Source organism: Heterocephalus glaber, unplaced genomic scaffold (genome assembly GCF_053883595.1).
Source record: "Heterocephalus glaber isolate CG9 unplaced genomic scaffold, H.glaber_assembly_v1.0 deba00001461, whole genome shotgun sequence".
Lineage (NCBI taxonomy): Eukaryota > Metazoa > Chordata > Mammalia > Rodentia > Bathyergidae > Heterocephalus > Heterocephalus glaber.
The window spans coordinates 6182708-6191796 of NW_028258308.1; the positions used below are offsets into that span (position 1 = coordinate 6182708).

Genomic DNA, 9089 nt, shown 5'->3' on the forward strand with positions numbered 1-9089 from the left:
GACTTTTCTCTTATTAAATTGAACATTTTCTATGTGTGTTGAATTAAGACCTCTCTTACTTCTCTTATTTAAAAAGTACTTCCCTGTAGTCTATTATTTATCCTTTACTTGTAATAAACATGTGCTAATATTTCTAATGCTTATACATTCTATTCTGTCAATCATTTTCTTTGTGACTTCTGGGTTTTCTGTCTTGCTTGAAAAATGACTCATCAAGTGTCTTTGACAGATGACCCAAAAGAGCTGCTCATCTTCAACAAGCAGCAAACGCCCTCTGGGGACTCCATGATCTTGCACTGAGTCACTGGTAGCATAGTGTTTGGTGCCCTCCGTTCCTCTGAGGAGTGCTCAGGCTAGCTGGTCTTCAAAAGTGATGCTTATTACTGCACCCAGGACATCACTGCCTGAATCAAGTGCATGCTCAAGACACACACATTCAATCAAAATGAATGGGTGACCTCAAAGGGATTCTGGGAAATCTTTTAGATCAAGAAATTGAAAGTCACAAAGCAAAACTGGATATTCACCCTGAGACCAGCATCCCCACAGGAGTGGCCTCCCCATACTTCTCGACCTCAGCACCAGATGCTGTGAACTCCTCTGCTCTGGCCGATAGCCCCTATCCAACATGAAGATCATGCTGCTTCAGAAACACTCTCAGAACAAGGATGAAGTGAAGTCCACAATTGAGAAATGCAGGGGCAAGTTGACAGGAACAGCTATCACAGCTTCCCTGTGAAACTGCACAAACAAGGAGGTAGAAAAGATAAACAAGAAGATGGAAGAAGTAAAAGAAACTAACGGTTATGCTGTGTCTGAGGATTTCCTCCAGGATGCCTCTGCCTCAACCAAGGCCCTGCAGCACATATCTTGTAGCCTTTGGGGACAGAGGTGAAGGCAGAGCCTTTTGAAATAGTGGCTCCAGTGGAAAAGTCAAGTGCTGAGCTCCCCAAGAACAGCAAGGGCCCCACATGGAGGAAGGTATCAACAAGTCTGAAAAGAAAATGAAGTTTACTTTTAAAGAAGGAGCAGCTGTGGATCCTGACCTGGAACACTCTTCCTATGTACTGGAGAAGGACGGGAAGGTCTTCAGTGCTACTCTAGGCCTGGTGACTTCTTCGTGAAAGGGGCCAACTCCTGTTTCAAGGAGTATCTTCTAGAGGACAACAAGGAGAATAGGTATTGGCTATTTAGGTCCTTGGTCCTTGTGGCAACAAACTTGAGCAGATGCATCCAAGGATGATGCTATTAAATGCTTAATGAAATTATGTTAAGAAAAAAACAGGGATTCTTGGCACTCCAAAAACTTCAGAAAGCCATACCCTCTGGAGATTGACTGTGGCCAAGATGAAAAGGGGTGAGGAAGCTAACAGTAAAATTCAAGCTCCCCAAGTCAATGTAGGAGGTCATTAGAATGACCTTTGTTGTGGAAAGTATGAGAGAGCCATGGTGGAGTAGGAGATTAGATGTCCTTGAGGAAGCTCAGCAAAAGGCAGATTCAGGCCTCATAAACCATCTTCAGTGAGATCCAGCAGACACTGTTCCAAGGCAGCAATGACTCTCAGATCCTGGGTCTCTCAAATCACTTTTACACCCACATCCCCCATGATTTTAGGATGAACAAGGCAAACAGTGTATAGGCTAAGGTGGAAATGCTGGACAATCTTCTGCACAGTGAGGTGGCCTATAGTCCGCTTAGGGCTTGGTATGATGACAGCAGCAAAGACCTCATTGATGTCAACTATGAGAAATTCAACTGACCTTAAGGTAGTTGACAAAGATTCTGAAGAAGTTGAGATAATCAGGAAGTATGTTAAGAATACTCACACAACCACACCCAATGCATATGACTTGGAGGTCATCAATATCTAAGACACAGCAGGAAAGAAAAAGACAGTGCTACAAACCCTTCAAGCAGCTTCACAACTGAAGCTTGCCATGGGATGGGTACAGGACCACCAACTTTGCTGGGATCTTGCCACAGAGTCAGTAGATAACCCCACCTGAAGCACCTCTGATGGACTACGTGTTTGGGATAAGCATCTGTTTCACTGACATGGTCTCCAAGAGTGACAGCTACTGCCACACTTCTCAGGGAGACCCAATAGGCTAATCCTGTTGGGAGAAGTTGCTCTTGGAAACATGTATGAACTAAAACATGGTTCACACATTAGCAAGTTACCCAAGGACACACACAGTGTCAAAGGTTTAGGAAAAATGAATCCTGAGCCCTTAGCTAGTATTAACCTGGAAGGGGTCCAAGTTCCACTCAGCATGAGAATCTTATCAGGTGCCTGCTATACACTGAGTATATTGTCTGTGATGTTGCTCAGATGAATCTGAAATATCTGCTGAAACTAAAGTCCAACTTTAAAGCATCCTTGTGGCGAATTACGAAGCATGGTCAAGGCTCACTCTAGTGACTCTAGCCTGAGTGCACCTGATGCCTCCTGCATGGGTGCCACTCACAAGCCTCAGCCAAGTTGCTGAAGAATGAATGTTATGTTTGTTCACTCTCTACCAAGAAGATTTTATGTGAACAGGTGAAAAGGTTCTTCCCAACTTGCAAATCATTGGTTCAGTGTTGCATCTGACATGGAGGAGGTTGTTTGGGAGTTTTATTCTGACAGGTACAGCCCCTGTAGACACAGCTGACAATACAGGAAATGTTGCAAAGAGGTTTTAGTTTGCTTTGTTTACCTAGACCAGTACTGTGGAAAAGCCAAGCCACATTACAGTGTCTAGCTCACTGGTCTTCCCAAGAAAGGAAAGAATCTGCTTCCAGCCTTTTCTAAGTGTTCATCTTTAGTTTTGATTTTGGAGCTAAAAATAAAAACTACATAATTTCATACAGAAAAATAAATACAAGGATATATCTTTTTTCATTTTGATGTTTCAAAAGTAAATTCATTTGAAGATTATTCTTTATAAATAGTAAAGCTAACTATTTTTTCAAGGGAAAGATATTATGCAAAAATTATTAATTTAAAATCAATGGAACCTAAGAAATGAAGTATTCTCTAAATATATATTGTGTTCCCCATATTCTTAATGTTTTGAAATCACATAGATCATCTCATTCTTCTAGATCAGTGTCTTTTATCTTGGATGACCAGTTTCTAGAATTTTACTTTAAAATTTTATTGAGATTTTCTCATCTTTATTGTAACTTGTAAGTCATTTTAATAATCTATAATGGGATTTGTATGAATTTTATTAATTTATTTATTGCTTTAAAAAGAATGTTTATTGTTTTTGTTCAGCTTATAAAAGTCATAAATGCTTATTGAAGATATCTTAATTTGAATACATAAAATTGCACTTTTCCACTCAAGCACAGTGGAAGACCCTTTGTTATTTAATTTAAGAAAGTCTTAACAGTATAATTCTAAAAAATAATCACTTTAAAATTAGCTCCACATACCGGTTTATGCTAGACACAAATTAGATGGGTTTTTGTTGTTGTTTTGGGGGGGAGGTACCAGGAATCAAACTCGGGTCCTTGTGCTTGCGAGGCTGGCAGCGGAACCACTGAGCTAAATCCCCAGCCCCTTAGATGTTAATTGTTCACAATATTTGTCTTTGATTAGTAGTTAATTTTACTAAATTTTATCTTTGAAGTGAAATGTTATAGTTCCAAATCAAACTGGGATTATTTAAAACTAGAAAAACAACAGAAAAGTCAGATTTCATACTGACTCATAAATATCAGGATGAATGGAAGTCTATAGCTCTTGTCATTGTATGTTTTGAAGCCTAGATGATTATTTATTTTATTAGACCATGAGACTGAATTTTATAAGTTATAGTAATGTTCACAAAAATGTATTCATCTTAATTTATGTTTTGGTCAATAATCACTACATGCACAATTGTTCATTTGTTCTATATACAAATTTGAATTAAAAGTTTAAAAAGGCAAAGGTACTTAGATAATGTTAAATGGTAGAAATATAACAAATGTGAAAAAGTATGTATCATAAAAGTAGCAATTAATATAGAACCCAGAACTCCAGTATATGACATTTCAGTATCTTTCTCAAAACATCATGATCAACAATTTCTAGCCTTAACTACAGATGAAATGTCATAGATAATTGGTCATGTATCTTTGACATTTCATCTCAGTTTTGGTGAATCAGTTTTATAATTTGGGACATTTGAAGGCAATATTAAGGGACTAGACTTTTGGGACTAACTTTCAATTCTTTTATGGAATGTATTTTTTTCCTCATTTCTTTAAATATTTTAAAGCAAACCATGGCAAGGTCAACACAGATACAGCACAAAGATTACAAAAATATTAAGAACTATAGAGGTCTTTAATGCCTTCTTTTAAGTGAATTAAAGTTAGCATGCTATATTGTACTTTTAAGGATTAGGGGAAACATTTTGTACTTTTCTAAATAGCTTTGTTTATATGTGTAAAATATTAATTGCTACTAATAGTTAATTTCCAGGTTAAAGTGGGCTAGTGCAGCCTTATTTAAAAATTCAGTATATATATTTTGCATATGAGCAAGATAAATCTGCTTTATCCAGAGATCAAAAAATGGATAAAATCAACATGCATTATACATGTTGACAAATATGCTATACACATGGACTCCCCCAATATTGTGAAACTAGCTGAGAGGACAGGCAGAGGGAGTGACAGTGGGTAAAAATGAATGTGAATTAAAGTATGTTATGTGCATGTACAAATCTGTAAAAATATGATCCATTAAACTTTGTATCCACAAAAAGAGTTGAAAAATAAAAGAGGAACGTTACTAATAATATACCAAAATATCTTTTACAATAAAAACCCAAGGGAAAAACTAGTATCTGAAACACCTAGAATCAAGCAATCAGTCACTACAAGTATTCTCTCTTGGTTTGCCTTTCTCCTTTTCTCTGAGAATTTGTCCTATTCCAATTTCATGCAATTAATGTTACTTGTTTCCAACACACATATCAGAATATGACAATAAAGAGTGTACACATATATTTCTTTTACCTAAAAATAGACAACTTGAGGAACTTTACTAAAATCCAAACTCAGAAGATTTCCCAGTCAGAAATTGGAAAAATTCTTGCTGTTTCAGCAAGAAGGTTGCTTGCATGTGTAACCAAGGGCCCTATATATGAGAAAAAGGGTGGGCATATTTCTCAAATAATAGTAAGTGATTTTCTGAAAATGGGATAGAGGACAAGGGATTCTGGGCAGAAAAAATGTAAATAATGATGTATAATATGTTTTCATTTTGTTCCATCTTTGCTCTAGAAATAAACTATCTTCTAATTCAATATTATGTAATTTTCAAATATAAGGACGAAAAATAATACTTAAGGAGAGAAAATTAAAAGAACTTTTACATGCTTAAATAATTTTCTGAATCAATTGAGTTTCTCTTCTCCCAAGTTTAAGAAACCACTTTTAAAATTACAGAGAATGACTGGAAATCAATAGCTTAGAGACCTGGTAAGTGAAATGAGAAAAATGAAAACGACAAAAGTGTCCAAAGTGAACATTGCTGACTTTATATAGACAATAAGCTTGTAATTTCTTACCACATTTAATGTATTCACCTACCTATTAATATTTTACCATAAGGAATGCATTTTAGAACTTTCTTTATAATTTATGTCTTTCTAGCTCTTTGATACTCCCTGATATGCAAAAATTATTTCTTATGACCTAACTGTTCGATTTATTTGGTGGGAAAAAAGAGATTTGAATAATCTGGTCCACCATCATTGACTCGTCTATCCTATTCCTCTTGTCTATTGTTTTTAGTACTTAGGGTGTTACATTTCCTAATTTCTTTTGTTATCCATGATTCATATAACATTTAATAGCTCAAATTTTAAAATGATCGAGATAGTTACTGTACACTTTCATCAGTGTCACTGACAGGAAGGACAAGATGTCCTGTCATACAGCCGTGGCACTGCTCACCAGCCTAAGCATCCTCTTTTCTAAATATCTCTAGCATGTGAACACTTGACATGCTTTTTACAGTCTGTCTTCCAAACTTTACAAATGCTCTCTCTATACTTTTACACTATTAGCTTTCTGGCTTACTTTTGATGAAATTATCAGATTAATCCCCTACTTCTCCTGAATAACAATCACTCATTTTGAGCTGACTGGAAAATAACCCTGCCTTCTTCCTGTGTGTTCTACCAAATGCAGTTTCCTTAGTATCTGTTTGAAGTTTCATTAGATAAAAAAAGATCTTTCCAAGTGATCCCAACTACAGGGAAAATTTGCCTCTGTACACACCGTTCTATATTCAACAAAACAGGAGTCAGTAAACTCAGGGCTCAGGCTCTGAAGCCAGCTGGTCGGTATTCATTTCTGCCATTAATTAACTGTGACCTTTGGAAAATCACATAAGCTCCCTCGGTTTGAGTTTCCTAAACTCTAAATCCAGTGATGAGCAGGATCATGTCAAGTACTACTGTGAAGATGAAACCGTTAGTAATCTATGTAAAGGCTGTAGCCCAGTGCCTGACACTCAGTAATGGTGAGTGTTTTCATTTCACATTGTCTAATTTACATTTTGGTCCTCATTTACACTTTCAGTTTCTCACAAGAGAGACAATTCGGAATTTACACGTGTGTCCTATTTATTTCACTTAAGAGTATGGAAGAAAGGCTCAAAGGGAAAGAGGAAGTAAAGGAAGTATGGAAAATGAAAAGGGAAGGAAAAAAAATGAGAAAAGAAGGAAAAAGCGGAAACAAAGACTTTGCAAATAGGGAGGTGGAGGAGGGGTGGAAGGGGAATGGGAAAAAACAAGAACTAAGATATATCATGTACAAGTACAAATTCCCAATGATGAATGTGGTCATAATGTATAACTAAAAGGTACCGATAAAGTTAATTTTTTTAAATGTCATCTGTAGGAGATACATACTTTTTGAATCCTTGACTATCTTTGAGTTAAACTTTCTAAATTACCTTATTTTTCCTCATTGAAAGTTTTATTTCCTTTTCTCATTATGGTTGGAAGTTTCAAGTGTTGCAATGACATAATCTGGTACATTAATTTTTAATTCATTTACCAAGAAATTAGATGTTTTGTGTAATGCAACTTTCAGCAAATTATTTCCTTTTGCCCCTAGGAGGAGTTAGTAATTTCCTGACCTATCATATCAAAAGAATCCATTTTCTTTAGCTATTTGACATCATGTATCAATACTCTTTGCCTGTTATGGTTCATATATTCTTATTTTTGTAATATTTATTTGACATTTAGAGAACACTACTTGATTATGTTTTCTCAACTCCTGAAAATTTTTAAATTTTATTTTGGAAATTTTTTAATAATATTCTAGATCTTTTTTTTTCATGATCAGCTCTTTGATGTTTTGTGCAATATATCTTAAATTTCTCTAAGTGTAGACATTACAATGTCTTTATTACTTTTTATATTCTGTATTCCTTTTTGTCACTTGTGTTATCTGTTTTGTAACAGTTTTTCATAGTGACAGCTTAAATTAGATGTTAAAAGTTATTTTCTTCTCCATTCATATTCTGTATAAGAATGAAGAAATATAAAGCAACTTGACAGCCCTGGGTATGCTAGTGTGCTTACTTTTTGCTCATCTTTGCTTTAGTGAGATAGGACTAGAAGCAAGGCTTAACAGATGGAAAGTCAAATGCCAGTATTCATATCACTTTTTCTTGGAATCTTTTTGTTCTCCTGAAATAAATTCTAAATTACTGCTTGAGCGGTCAACTGAGATATCATGCATGAAGCACCTGAACCTTACAGACAGAAAGGAATTCCTCCTATGAAAATTTTGAGTTGACCATTATGAATTGAACTCCATCCCTTATTCCCACTGTCATCAGGCGACACTAGAATGTTTAGATCTGGATTTCTGCAGGGATATTCAACTTCCTTCAGAGATGCAGCATACATTAGGAACAATGTGGGCTACTTTTTCCATTGGTGTATTATTCACTACTCTTAAGTCCAATTATCATAGTGCAAAAATTAAATTAAAATTTCTTATGAGGTCCTTCTGATAGTTTTGTTTATCATTTAATGACTTACTGCTATTTGATCAGAACTTTAAAGGAGAAGTAAAGTAATTTGGTGTGATTCTTCCCCTCCATTTACTCCAACAATCTAAACTATGTGTAGGACACTTCGGTATACAAAAGATTTTGTGACCTTTAAAAAGGTGATAGGCAAAATCCCATATACTACAATAGTTACTCCATCTTTAACACTTAAATAAATGGTAAAAATATTTGCCTTAACCCATGGGCATCAAATGATGAAGATAATCATCAAATATGATAAGAAAAATTTGGTATAGGTTGTATTTGACTATCTTATGTACATTAAATAACAATGTAGGAATTAAGATTTTTTAAATCTTTCTTCTTCCCCATCATTTATAAATATGTAATTGTTCTTTGACAAAAAGTGCTCTTCAGTTAAATTCCATAATGTGTGAGAACATGTAGGTTAGGGTTTAGCACACCAACAATTGTCTGTTATTTTGCTATTTCTCTAACCCCAACTAGAAAAACAGATGTATACTTATCAAGATTTTAAAATAGTTTTCATTTTAGCATATGTCTGATTATTGTAACTCTAAATAGTAAACTGTCTCTAACTTCCCCCTTCTATGAGATAAACTGAGCATGACTTGGTGATCTAGGGATTTATGATCCCATGGGATAATATTATGCTTCACAGGCTGATTTCATTGCCATACTACAGTATGTGCAGAAGTCCTTTAACAATTGTCTGAGTCCAGGGAGACAGAACATTCCTAGAAGAAGTCAACCAAAGCACTTTTATTATTCAGAAATGAGCAGCAGGGATAAACAGAAGTCTAGGACCCATGGTGAGCCAGTCCTCCAAGACAAAGATAAGCTGCCCAAGGAGAATGTTTCCCACAGTTCAGGACAATGGAAGAATCCTAAAGTATTCCACTCTAACTCTATATATACAACAAACCCCTTGGCTCCTGGAATACAAATGTTACAAAGCACCCTGTCCTAGAAGGAAAGAAAACAAATCCTTCATTGTTCTGGATATTTCTTCCTCTTTTAGGGTTTTGCAATTAGTATGATTTGCTT

At 35.5% G+C, this 9089-nt stretch overlaps 1 pseudogene; it reads left to right on the forward strand.

Moving 5' to 3' along the window:
• The first annotated feature begins 204 nt into the window (after positions 1 to 204).
• LOC101704929 (poly [ADP-ribose] polymerase 1 pseudogene) lies at positions 205 to 2420 on the forward strand (annotated as a pseudogene).
• Positions 2421 to 9089: the final 6669 nt, after the last annotated feature.